The sequence below is a fragment of the Hyla sarda genome, chromosome 1 (assembly GCF_029499605.1).
Source record: "Hyla sarda isolate aHylSar1 chromosome 1, aHylSar1.hap1, whole genome shotgun sequence".
Lineage (NCBI taxonomy): Eukaryota > Metazoa > Chordata > Amphibia > Anura > Hylidae > Hyla > Hyla sarda.
This window is the reverse complement of record NC_079189.1, coordinates 406,300,234-406,314,773: the sequence shown is the minus strand read 5'-3', so window position 1 is coordinate 406,314,773 and position 14,540 is coordinate 406,300,234.

Sequence of the window (14,540 nt, the reverse complement as noted above, 5' to 3'; positions counted from 1 at the left end):
CTATTGTAAGTGTTGTGCCTGGATTCTGCACAACCCCACCAGGTGAGCGAATCCACGTTTTCAGCTGTAGAAATTCTCCCGGTGATCCCGCACAAGGAAGCGCTTTGTGTTTCATGTCACCCATTTTGTACTGGTAGCGAGGGTCCAATAAGGTAGAGAGCCAGAAGTCATCCCGCTGTCGAATAGTGACAATTCGGCGGTCACTACGCAAGCGAGCATGCATCGTGCCAATTGTGCAAGTGACTTGGAGGGGCTCCCTGCCATAATCTCCACTGCATACTGCCATGGTGTGTCTGGGTTCTCTGTCTCACCATCCTCATAACCCTCTAGCTCCTCTGATTGCTCCTGCTCCTCCTCTCCTGTCAGATGACTAGAAAAACTGACCATTTGGCGAAACCTAAACTGTGCTCCACTGTGCTCCTCCTCCTCCAGTTCAGCCCCGACAGGGCTCATGTGGCCCTTAGATGTAGGCACCACGTCTCCAATGCCCTGACCAGCCATCGTTTCCAACACGTGTTGTAGGAAATGAAGCAGTGGAATGACCTCATTCATTCTGTAATCCTGGCAAATTACTAATAATGTAGCTTCCTCAAAGAGCCTGAGCAAAAGGCAGGTGTCACGTATGAGCTGTCAATGGTTCACATTGAAGTTACACATGGAAGTACCCCAATGCGCTTGGATCATCAAGAAATCGTTGACGGCTTTTCTCTGTTCGTATAGTCGGTCCAACATATGGAGGGTGGAATTCCAACGTGTGGCAATGTCACAAATCAGACTATGTTGGGGGATACCGTTCTGACGCTGCAGCTCAAGGAGGGTGTGCTTTGAGGTGTACGAGTGGCTGAAGTGCATGCAAAGTTTCCTTCTCATTGTTAGGATGTCTTGCAAATGGGGGGGAACACTTCAGGAACCGCTTGACAATCAGATTGAACATGTGTGCAATGCAAGGCGCATGGCTCAGCCTTCCCTGTGTCAGTCAGCATGGTTCCCAATACCAGTTTTCGTGGAGTAAGCCATGTTCTGATTTCTTTATGAATGACTTTTAGCAGTTCCTCCCCTGTGTGACTCGAAAACCATCTGAAGAACAGTGTGACATTGTCTGGGCAGTGAAGGATGAGGAGGCGGAGTCACACATTGTCACAGGACCAACGGGCTGAGAGCGTGGAGGAGGAAGCGGCGTGACCTGTCCAAGTTGCTGTTGGGGCTGTGCAGGAACCACATTTACCCAGTGAGCCGTAAAAGACAAGTATTGTCCCTGCCCGTAGTTACAGCTCCAGATGTCGGCGCTGCCGTGCACTTTGGTAAATAATGACAGGCTCAAGGACCTTCTCTTCCACAAAATTGTGCTGGGCTGGTACTGTCTTCTTCACAAAGGAATGACGGCTTGGCACTCTCCACCTCGGCTCTGCACAAGCCATCGGTTCTCTGAAAGGTGCAGAGTCCATCAATTGAAAAGGGAGGGACTGCAGTACCAGCAACTTGGACAGGAGCACTTTTAGCTTCTGTGCCGTTGGATGAGTGGGCACATACTGTTGTCTCATGACTGACTAAAAGTAGGAGGAGCAGGAGCATCTGGAGCGACAGAAGGAGGGTATGGCACACAGCTCCCTTCGGCTGAGGTGGTGGAGCCTTGGCTGGCTGAAAGAGGGAGCGGCGTGTCACTGGGTGATGCAACAGGCTGGACCACTACATCGGACCCATGGTTCTCCAAGGTCACTTCATGGTGGCGCAGCATATGTTGACGCAAGGCTGTGGTGCCAAAATTGGGACCCTGGCCACGCTTCACCTTCTGCCGACATATCCTGCATGTGGCTATGTGAACCTCCTCCGGATGCTTTATGAAAAACTGCCACACCACCGAGTAGCTGATTTTCCTACCAACAGTCTGCACCAATTGACTGCTACTGCCGGCGTCTTCAGGAAACCCTGTTACACTACCTCGCGGGAAGGCAGGCTGCCGCGAAGCAGGTGGTCTCCCCCGGGCAGGTTTGGCTCCAGAATTTCCACTTCTGCCACCATGCTGACTGTCAACCATGCTACCACCTTGCTGCCTCAGCTGCTGCCTCATGGGCAACCTGCAATGCTCTTCTCCTGATGATGAAGAAGCCCCTTTTGCACCCAGCTCCCAATTGTGATCGGCTTCATAATCATCAACAAGTGTCTGCACGTCACTGATGTCTTCCTCAGGTTCCTCAACAGTGTTTGCTTCAAGACCCTGAACGCTGGCAACACCGCCTCCCATGTCACTCTCCTCATCCCTACTTGCCCACCTAGTGGAGGAAGCGGCGGATGTCTCCTCCACTTCTTAGCTGGGCAGTAGCTGCTGACTGTCGTCTATTAGATCGTCCTCACTGAATAGTGGAGATGAACCCAAAGCATAAGATACTTTTTTAGGGCAGGGAACAGCATAGGGCAGAGGCAATGGGAGGACATGGATTGATCCCGGGCCATGCCAACTGAGAGTTGTTTCTGAGGGACCCACCGACTGTTGACTGGGGGTATCAGATGTCACTTTTGATGTAGTGGATGACCGTGTTAAAACAAATCGATGATGGCAGATGGGTTGCTGGTCGAGACACGATCGCTAGCCGATACCGGGAGCTCAGGCCTCTCGCTGTAACACCTGCTGCCACTCGCCCCTAGTCTGCTACGACCTCTGCCTGCGCCTGATGAATTTAGGCCTCTGCCACTCCTGTGAGCACGTCCTGGAACTTCTCTGCCTGACATACTTAGTGCGTATATGAGGGAAGTACAATACGCTTCACTACGCTTAAAACAGTATTTGTCTTGAACAGCAGCAGGTGAGTACTTTTGCCTGGACTTTCACAGTATGTAGGTCCTTGACAGTTTAACAGGTACAAAAGTTTACACTACATGGATGTACTTATGTGGTATGCCCTTATGAGGGCAGAAAAATGCGCTACAGTACGCTTAAAAAAAAGTATTTTTGCACAACACCATCAGTACACAGTCGCTGTGTACTAAACCCAAAATTGCACTCTCTCAAAGACTATTAGCAAAGGACTGCTGGGTATTATACCGTCTACAGTCTAGTATAACCAGCAGACCATTTATTGTGGAAAAAAAAGACACAGAATTGTGCTGAAAAATTATTCCTCCATCCTCTTCAGATCTCAAGATGAGCCAGCTTGTTGAAATGTAGGAGGCAACACACAGCTCTCTGCCCCTCTCTGTAATACAATGCTGTAGAAAGTGACTGGGAGGTTAATTTATGCATTAAAAAATCTTTTCTGTGCAAAAACGCACTGCTCTCTGTTCACCAGAACACTGATGGGACTAGGAGATGAAATGCTGCTGGAAAAAGCTTTTCTGTGTAACACACACACACACACACACAGGACGTCCGTCCTATCTCTCTGCAGTGTAATGAATTAAGTGACTGGCCGCAATATGGCTGACGATTATATAGGGCTGTGACATCACAGGGGGTGACTGGCTGCTTATAGGCTGCATCCTGCACGTGATTCAGGGTCATCCCCAACTACCCTTGTTCCCGCCTTCCCAGAGTTCCTTGCCCCATGTCCTGACATGTGGATCCGCCATTTTAGATGCCCTGGAGCCTGGACCGCACAAAATGGAGTTAACTGAAGCAATTCGCATGATAGAAATCTGGCGAAATGCGCATTCGTTGCAAATTGAATTTTTCATGAAATTCGTAACGAATTTGGATTTGTCAGCTTCGATTCGCTCATCTCTAGTAACAATATATCAGAATACATTATGACGCGGACAACATGTAAACCTGAAGAGTGGGCCTGAGCAGACATGGTAAAGTGACATCCACCTGACAAGGCAGGTTGATAAGCATGTTACGCACTGTCACGATGCCGGCTGGCGGGTAGTGGATCCTCTGTGCCAGAGAGGGATTGGCGTGGACCGTGCTAGTGGATCGGTTCTAAGTCACTACTGGTTTTCACCAGAGCCCGCCGCAAAGCGGGATGGTCTTGCTGCGGCGGTAGTGACCAGGTCGTATCCACTAGCAACGGCTCAACCTCTCTGGCTGCTGAAGATAGGCTCGGTACAAGGGAGTAGACAGAAGCGAGGTCGGACGTAGCAGAAGGTCGGGGCAGGCAGCAAGGATCGTAGTCAGGGGCAACGGCAGGAGGTCTGGAACACAGGCTAGGAACATACAAGGAACGCTTTCACTGGCACAATGGCAACAAGATCCGGCAGGGAAGTGCAGGGGAAGTGAGGTGATATAGGGAAGTGCACAGGTGAAGACACTAATTGGAATCACTGCGCCAATCAGCGGCGCAGTGGCCCTTTAAATCGCAAAGACCCGGCGCGCGCGCGCCCTAGGGAGCGGGGCCGCGCGCGCCGGGACAGGACCGAGGGAGAGCGAGTCAGGTACGGGAGCCGGGGTGCGCATCGCGAGCGGGCGCTACCCGCATCGCGAATCGCATCCCGGCTGGAAGCAGAATCGCAGCGCCCCGGGTCAGTGGATCTGACCGGAGCGCTGCAGCGGAGAGAGTGTAGCGAGCGCTCCGGGGAGGAGCGGGGACCCGGAGCGCTCGGCGTAACAGTACCCCCCCCCCTTGGGTCTCCCCCTCTTTTTAGGGCCTGAGAACCTGAGGAGCAGACTTTTATCTAGGATGTTGTCCTCAGGTTCCCAGGATCTCTCTTCAGGACCACAACCCTCCCAGTCCACTAGAAAAAAAGTTTTCCCCCTGACCTTTTTAGAGGCTAAGATCTCTTTGACAGAGAAGATGTCCGAGGAGCCGGAAACAGGAGTGGGAGGAACAGATTTGGGAGAAAAACGGTTGAGGATGAGTGGTTTAAGAAGAGAGACGTGAAAGGCATTAGGGATACGAAGAGAAGGAGGAAGAAGAAGTTTGTAAGAGACAGGATTAATTTGACACAAAATTTTGAAAGGACCAAGATAGCGTGGTCCCAACTTGTAGCTAGGGACACGGAAGCGGACATATTTAGCGGAGAGCCATACCTTGTCTCCAGGGGAAAAAACGGGAGGAGCTCTTCTTTTCTTATCCGCGAACCTCTTCATGCGTGATGAAGCCTGTAGGAGAGAATTTTGGGTCTCTCTCCATATAATGGAAAGGTCACGAGAAATTTCATCCACAGCGGGCAGACCAGAGGGCAAGGGGGTAGGGAGGGGGGGAAGAGGGTGACGGCCGTACACCACGAAAAATGGGGATTTGGAGGAAGATTCAGAGACTCTGAAGTTATACGAGAATTCGGCCCATGGAAGGAGATCTGCCCAGTCATCCTGGCGGGAGGAAACAAAATGTCGCAAATAATCACCCAAGACTTGGTTAATTCTTTCTACTTGTCCATTGGACTGGGGATGATATGCAGAAGAAAAATTTAATTTAATCTTGAGTTGTTTACAGAGAGCCCTCCAGAATTTAGACACGAATTGGACGCCTCTATCCGAGACGATCTGCGTAGGCAATCCGTGAAGACGAAAAATGTGTACAAAAAATTGTTTAGCCAACTGAGGCGCTGAAGGAAGACCAGGAAGAGGGATGAAATGTGCCATTTTGGAGAATCGATCAACGACCACCCAAATAACAGTGTTGCCCCGGGAAGGGGGTAAATCAGTAATAAAATCCATACCAATCAGAGACCAAGGCTGTTCGGGGACAGGCAGGGGATGAAGAAAACCAGCGGGCTTCTGGCGAGGAGTCTTATCCCGGGCACAGATAGTGCAGGCTCGCACAAAGTCCACAACATCCGTCTCCAGAGTCGGCCACCAATAGAAGCGGGAGATGAGTTGCACAGATTTCTTGATGCCCACATGACCAGCGAGATGGGAGGAGTGACCCCATTTGAGGATTCCGAGGCGTTGGCGTGGAGAAACAAAGGTCTTTCCTGGAGGAGTTTGCCTGATGGAGGCTGGAGAAGTGGAGATCAGGCAGTCAGGTGGAATGATGTGTTGCGGAGAGAGTTCAACTTCTGAGGCATCCGAGGAACGAGAGAGAGCATCGGCCCTAATGTTCTTATCGGCAGGACGAAAGTGAATCTCAAAATTAAATCGGGCAAAGAACAGAGACCACCGGGCCTGGCGAGGATTCAGCCGTTGGGCAGACTGGAGGTAGGAGAGGTTCTTGTGGTCGGTGTAAATAATAACTGGAAATCTTGATCCCTCCAGCAGATGCCTCCATTCCTCAAGTGCTAATTTAATGGCTAGAAGCTCTCGATCCCCGATGGAGTAGTTCCTCTCCGCCGGAGAGAAGGTCCTAGAAAAAAAACCACAAGTGACAGCATGCCCGGAAGAATTTTTTTGTAAAAGAACAGCTCCAGCTCCCACTGAGGAGGCATCAACCTCCAATAGGAAGGGTTTGGAAGGGTCAGGTCTGGAGAGCACGGGAGCCGAAGAAAAGGCAGACTTGAGTCGTTTAAAGGCGTCTTCCGCTTGAGGAGGCCACGACTTGGGATCGGCATTTTTTTTGGTTAAAGCCACGATAGGAGCCACAACGGTAGAAAAATGTGGAATAAATTGCCTGTAATAATTGGCGAACCCCAAAAAGCGTTGGATAGAACGGAGTCCGGAGGGGCGTGGCCAATCTAAGATGGCAGAGAGTTTGTCTGGATCCATTTGTAGTCCCTGGCCAGAGACCAAATATCCTAGAAAAGGAAGAGATTGGCATTCAAACAGACATTTCTCAATTTTGGCATAGAGTTGATTGTCACGAAGTCTCTGAAGAACCATACGGACATGCTGGCGGTGTTCTTCTAGATTGGCAGAGAAAATTAGGATATCGTCCAGATATACAACAACACAGGAGTATAGCAGATCACGAAAAATTTCATTGACAAAGTCTTGGAAGACAGCAGGGGCGTTGCACAGGCCAAAGGGCATGACCAGATACTCAAAGTGTCCATCTCTGGTGTTAAACGCCGTTTTCCACTCATCCCCCTCTCTGATGCGGATGAGGTTATAGGCGCCTCTTAAGTCCAATTTAGTAAAGATGTGGGCACCTTGGAGGCGATCAAAGAGTTCAGAGATGAGGGGTAGGGGGTAGCGGTTCTTAACCGTGATTTTATTAAGACCGCGGTAGTCAATGCAAGGACGTAGGGAGCCATCTTTTTTGGACACAAAGAAAAATCCAGCTCCGGCAGGAGAGGAGGATTTACGGATAAAGCCCTTTTTTAAATTTTCCTGGACATACTCAGACATGGCAAGAGTCTCTGGGGCAGAGAGAGGATAAATTCTGCCCCGGGGTGGAGTAGTACCCGGGAGGAGGTCGATAGGGCAATCATAAGGCCTGTGAGGAGGTAGAGTCTCAGCTTGTTTTTTGCAGAAAACATCCGCGAAGTCCATATAGGCCTTAGGGAGGCCGGTTACTGAGGGAACCACAGAGTCACGGCAAGGGTTACTGGGAACCGGTCTTAGACAGTCCTTGGAACAAGAGGGCCCCCAACTCTTGATCTCCCCAGTGGACCAATCCAGGGTTGGGGAATGGAGTTGAAGCCAGGGAAGTCCAAGGAGAATTTCCGAGGTGCAATTGGGGAGGACCAAAAGTTCAATCCTCTCGTGATGAGATCCGATACTCATTAGAAGGGGCTCCGTGCGGAAGCGTATGGTACAGTCCAATCTTTCATTGTTTACACAATTGATGTAAAGGGGTCTGGCGAGACTGGTCACTGGGATGTTGAACCTGTTGACGAGAGAGGCCAAAATAAAATTTCCTGCAGATCCAGAGTCCAAGAAGGCCACGGTAGAGAAGGAGAAGGCAGAGGCAGACATCCGCACAGGCACAGTAAGACGTGGAGAAGCAGAGTAGACATCAAGGACTGTCTCACCTTTGTGCGGAGTCAGCGTACGTCTTTCCAGGCGGGGAGGACGGATAGGACAATCCCTCAGGAAGTGTTCGGTACTAGCACAGTACAGGCAGAGGTTCTCCATGCGGCGTCGTGTCCTCTCTTGAGGTGTCAGGCGAGACCGGTCGACCTGCATAGCCTCCACGGCGGGAGGCACAGGAACAGATTGCAGGGGACCAGAGGAGAGAGGAGCCGAGGAGAAGAAACGCCTCGTGCGAACAGAGTCCATATCTTGGCGGAGCTCCTGACGCCTTTCGGAAAAACGCATGTCAATGCGAGTGGCTAGGTGAATAAGTTCATGTAGATTAGCAGGAATTTCTCGTGCGGCCAGAACATCTTTAATGTTGCTGGATAGGCCTTTTTTAAAGGTCGCGCAGAGGGCCTCATTATTCCAGGACAATTCTGAAGCAAGAGTACGGAATTGTACGGCATACTCGCCAACGGAAGAATTACCCTGGACCAGGTTCAACAGGGCAGTCTCAGCAGAAGAGGCTCGGGCAGGTTCCTCAAAGACACTTCGGATTTCCGAGAAGAAGGAGTGTACAGAGGCAGTGACGGGGTCATTGCGGTCCCAGAGCGGTGTGGCCCATGACAGGGCTTTTCCGGACAGAAGGCTGACTACGAAAGCCACCTTAGACCTTTCAGTGGGAAACAGGTCCGACATCATCTCCAGATGCAGGGAACATTGGGAAAGAAAGCCACGGCAAAACTTAGAGTCCCCATCAAATTTATCCGGCAAGGATAGGCGTAGCCCAGGAGCAGCCACTCGCTGCGGAGGAGGTGCAGGAGCTGGCGGAGGAGATGACTGCTGAAGCTGTGGTAGTAACTGTTGTAGCATAACGGTCAGTTGAGACAGCTGTTGGCCTTGTTGCGCTATCTGTTGTGACTGCTGGGCGACCACCGTGGTGAGGTCAGCGACAACTGGCAGAGGAACTTCAGCGGGATCCATGGCCGGATCTACTGTCACGATGCCGGCTGGCGGGTAGTGGATCCTCTGTGCCAGAGAGGGATTGGCGTGGACCGTGCTAGTGGATCGGTTCTAAGTCACTACTGGTTTTCACCAGAGCCCGCCGCAAAGCGGGATGGTCTTGCTGCGGCGGTAGTGACCAGGTCGTATCCACTAGCAACGGCTCAACCTCTCTGGCTGCTGAAGATAGGCTCGGTACAAGGGAGTAGACAGAAGCGAGGTCGGACGTAGCAGAAGGTCGGGGCAGGCAGCAAGGATCGTAGTCAGGGGCAACGGCAGGAGGTCTGGAACACAGGCTAGGAACATACAAGGAACGCTTTCACTGGCACAATGGCAACAAGATCCGGCAGGGAAGTGCAGGGGAAGTGAGGTGATATAGGGAAGTGCACAGGTGAAGACACTAATTGGAATCACTGCGCCAATCAGCGGCGCAGTGGCCCTTTAAATCGCAAAGACCCGGCGCGCGCGCGCCCTAGGGAGCGGGGCCGCGCGCGCCGGGACAGGACCGAGGGAGAGCGAGTCAGGTACGGGAGCCGGGGTGCGCATCGCGAGCGGGCGCTACCCGCATCGCGAATCGCATCCCGGCTGGAAGCAGAATCGCAGCGCCCCGGGTCAGTGGATCTGACCGGAGCGCTGCAGCGGAGAGAGTGTAGCGAGCGCTCCGGGGAGGAGCGGGGACCCGGAGCGCTCGGCGTAACACGCACCAAAACATCACAGATAGGTGGTCCCTGTAGATAATATTCCCCATTAGGTAAGTGGTCCCTGTAGATCATATCAACCATTAGGTAGTCTCCTCAATAAGTTAATTCTCCCTCCCCCCCCCTTTAAATAGTTTAGCCTATTAAGTAAGTCCTCCCAGCAGGTAGTTTTCCCCATTAGTAATGTCCATGCCTTGCAAAGACTAATTAATAAAAAAAACATACTCACATACTCATCTTCTCTCAATTCCCTTGGAGGACTGTCTTGGGGTTGCCGAGTGCAGAGGAAGGAGGTGTTCTCAGCCTCTAGTGGCTGCAGGCAGGAAGCTGTCTGTGGCCTGTATGCCTAACTGAGCTCAGCTTTTAACTGTAAGCTCATAGGGGCTTACAGTTAAAAGTAATTATGGTCGGATTCTTACCAAGAAGTGTGTGCGGCTTACCCTAACAAACATAAGCCTGATGTGTGCCCGTCCGGCCGTATAGGTAAGCCTGAAGTAAGAAGTGGGCTACCCCTAAGAAAATATCTATGTATACTGAATAAAAAGAGGGAGTGGAGGGTGGGGGAACCGGAGCAGTCGGATCTTCCCCTGACCCTGGGAGTAAGTATAAATACGCCTCCAGACTCCTCCCATAAATTAGATTAGCCTATGCAGGCTAACCACCACTTATGGTCGGATTCTTACCAAGAAGTGTGTGCGGCTTACCCTAACAAACATAAGCCTGATGTGTGCCCGTCCGGCCGTATAGGTAAGCCTGAAGTAAGAAGTGGGCAAAACACCAACTTGTAGGGAAAGTAATTTAATGAAGGTAATAATGCATTTTACACGTTAGCCAATACATTGAAAGCTCCTTCAATTTCAGTTCGTGGGTTAGGGACATACAGTTGGAAACAAGGCGAATTCCACCGCCCCAGTCTTTTAATAATGTGAGCAGGAACACCATGCCTGGAAGCCGATGAAGCCGCCCCTATCCTAAATGAATGACCAGTAATGGTTTCTGGGTTGATTCCCGTACTGCACACCAAGATTCTAATGTGTTTGACGAAGTCTTTGGTAGTAAGTGCCAGAATCGGAAACAGGAGTAAAGGCGACTCGGGTGATTGTCCCCGGAGGGATTCTAGTAATAGACGTAGCACTCTCACCGGGCACCAAGGGTTATTAGTGGGGAAATATTCTACCCGGGCTTGTGTGATCTGTTGGGTTTTGGTGTGGTCTAACAAAAGCTGGTATCCTGAGTCGGTGGGGACCAGATGTCTGATCAGGAGGAAATCTGACCCATAATTGGTTCGTGTAAATTCTCCTGGCCGGAGGAACCCATAAAAGCTTAAATACATTGCAGCCTTGATTACAAGGCTTCCCCCCAGACCAAATGGGTTATTGTCAAGAGTAATGCTAATCTGCTGGAAGGTAGTTACTGACAGTGGTGCTCTAGCTGCAGGTTTGGGCTTCTCAGACTTCAGAATGCCCTTCAAGGCCGCTTTGATGGCATGAGAACTGATAATAGACGGGGAACTGGGATGACTAAGTGAATGGAAATGCTGAACCCCAGCCAAATACAAACGGATGGAATTATGTGATAATTTTTTGGAAATGTGGCAAAAGTATACGAAGGATAGGATATACTGTATGCTGAAAGGTGAGGGTGAAGGGTGTAACTGCTGGAAACTGAGGAAAGCCCTCCAGGCTGTTCTGTAAGCTAGCCGTGGTCTTTGCGAGGGACTGATTGATCAGATTAATTGCTCCTGCATGCAGAATATTCAATCCAGCGTCAGAGTGTTGAAAGGAGGTGGCGTGGTAGCCGTCTGGTCCGCTTCTGGCATGAGTTGCCGGAACGCCTGGAAGTCAAAGCGTGATAAGGCATCAGCTGCTAGATTCTTTTTTCCCTCGATATGCACACATTCAATGTGAAAATTATCCATTAAAGCGGTGTGAGTCAGTTTCCTCAGGAAAGACATGATACTGAGTAGCTTGGATCTACCCTTACAGATGATATCCCTAGTAGCTGTATTGTCCGTGAAGAAAACGACTGTTTGACCTCGCCAGAGATGACCCCAGGTTAGTGCTGCCGCAACTATGGGTATTATTTCTAGCAGGGCTGAGGTGGTAGAGAACTCCGGCCATTGGAGGGTTTCTGGAGGCCAAGCCTCCCACAACCAGTGGGACTTGAAAATGGCTGCATATCCACCTGAAGCTGCGGCATCAGATATAACAATTGGAGAGAATTCGTCAGCCTTTGGAACGAACATGGCAACCCCGTTCCAATTTGCCAAATAATTGTCCCACATGATTAGGTCTGCCCGGGCCGCTTGATCAAGCATAACTGGGGAGTCAGGATCAGGGGCAGATGGCAACAGGGCCAGCAGTCTGGAGACGAATGCTCGCCCTTGGGGAATGATTCTTACGGCGAAATTTAGCATTCCCAACAGACTCTGGAGCTGTTGACGATTGGTCACCATGGTCTGAGAGAACCTATGAAGGACTGAACGAATTCTATCCAATTTGTCTTGAGGCAGTCTGGCCTCTAACCTCATGGTGTCAAGGATGATGCCCAGAAAGGTGATTGAGGTTGACGGCCCTTCAACCTTCCTATCCGCCACAGGAACATTGAGGTTCCGGAACACTGAAAGAAGAGTTCTTAAATCCTTAGGCTCACTGGCAGGGGCTTCCAACAGCAGAAAATTGTCTAGATAATGCAACACGTACTCACATGACCAGTGGTTAATGAGGATCCATTCGAGGCTGAGGCGAATGAGTCGAACAACCACGGGCTGCTTTTGGCCCCGAAGGTCAAACGAGTCGCAAAGTAATATAGACCGTTCCATTTAATGCCATGCCAAGGCCAGAGGTCAGGTCGTATTGGCAGTAGCTTAAAAGCGTCAGAAATGTCGGCTTTAGACAGCCATGTGCCAGTCCCTAACTGTAAAATTCTCTGTATAGCCGCGTCAACTGATGTGTACTTTAATGTGACTTCCTCCGATGGTATGAGGGAATTAACGCTAGGTGTGCTGCAAGAATGAGGTGCCGACAAGTCATATATTAATCGGTATTTATTTGAAAATTTTCTGCACGCAACTCCTATCGGATTAATCCTCCATTGACTGAATGGCGTTCTATCAAAAGGGCCGATCACTAATTTTTTAAGAACCTCTTGGTTGAGAAGCTCTGTCACTATTACTGGATGATTCTCTGCAGACTGCAGGTTCCTGCACTCATACGTGTCATGGGGTACACAAATCATGCCCGTGTCAAAGCCATGCCGAAATCCCTCGCAAAGGAAGTCAACAAAGCCCGGAGACGGATGATCACCTAAGTAGGATCGTAGCACTTGGTGATTAACCCCGCTTAGTCATGCGTCCGCCCCGGATCTTTTAGGACACTGACTTTTTGGATGGGCCCTATGGCAGATGGAGCAGATGTGCAAGAGCCTACACTGACTGAAGCGGCAGGCTGATAAATTGAAATTATTGTATATCTGGGCGTTCCCAAGATAGTGAACTGGCCTACCCAATTTATCGACCGTAGGACCTGCTTGGCCCCTGACTGCCGCTCCTTCAGAAGCGGATGCGCCCTCAGTGGAAGCAGAACACCAATTGGTGGCGTGGGTAGAAGATTGGCATACCCCGCACAGCGGCGCCCTGAGCCCCGCAAAATGTCTACAAAACAATTCAGTGTCTAAGATTGCCCAATTGGTGCCCTGCTTGAACTGTGAAAGAGTAGCCGCTGCCTTGGCAGAAAAAGAACGGTGATAATCATAAAAAGAAAAACCACCATACTTCTAACCAAGGTCGACCAGCTTGTGGAGATATTGATCTAGCTCGTCTCTCCTGCCAGGATGAGCAGAGCACAGAACATCCCTGAACAGCCCGAAGGCTAGAACAAATTCCGGAATGTTCAGCTTCCTGCTCAGCCTGGGGTCCCTGGCTTTCACTGTGACTGAAACCTCCCTGCAAGCAAATGTTTTGTTGTCGAGAATATCCTGCGAAGCAATCAGGAGAGATGCCAAATTTACATCTCTCCCATCCAAGATATCTCTCCTGATAGCTTCTGGAATAAAGTGTGCTGGGCTCAGGCTGACTAAAGGAGAGAACATACCTGGCATGTAGCTTGAGGGGGCCACTAAGGCTGGGACCACGGGGACTGAGGATACAGCTTGCGACTCAGGGGCCGGGGCTGGGACTGCCCCTACTGAGACTGCCACGCTTGACGTGCTTGCCACCTGAGAGGTCTCACCAGGCCCGGTAGAACCTGATGATCCTGCGATCACCGTGGTAGTGCCTGGGCTGGATCTTGCCTCGAGGTTGGCCATTCTGTTTTGCATATCACGCATGGAAGTGGTTAAGGTGCCAAGGATAGTATGAATTTGAGCCAAAGTCACAGTATCCCTATCTGACTGTTCACCGGCCTCCGGGGTGCTATGTGAGCACAGGGTCCTGTAAAGTTCTGCCTTCCTAGCCGTGGCTGGGAATGGGATCCCTTTGCGGCAAAGCTCCGCAATAATTTTTGGGACTGTCCAAGTCCTGAGGGACATGGCACTCCCTTGCGAAGAAGATCTAGCTGGTGAAGGAGGCACAGCAGTTCCTTCCATGGTTTCTGAGCACACAGACATCTCCTGAAAAACAATAACACCCATAAGCCTACCTGTCTACAAAAGAAGACGTAAGAGACAAACGTGAGGCGCGAGGATTGACAAGCAATCTGCCTCTAGAGGGTGCCCAGACAAGACAAGTGAACTAGCTAAGCCAGAGTACGAGGCACGAGGATTGACGAGGGCAACCCACCTCTACTGGCTCCTCCCCCTAGTCCCACCCACTAGCCTTAGTATATACTACCCAAATAACATGAGGCATCGAGGTTTGACCCGGCAAACCAACCTCTCAGAGAACGGTAGGAGAATTTGACACCACCGGGGTGATATATGGAAATGAGGAATCACCCTGAAGAACTAACCCAACACGAGGTGAACCACAACCATCCTATAAGCTCCCAGAAAAAATACCTGATTCAGAACGGAAGGTGGCGAGATGGAACCAGAAGATAATCTGTCTGAGGAAAACCATGAATCACAAAGCGTAA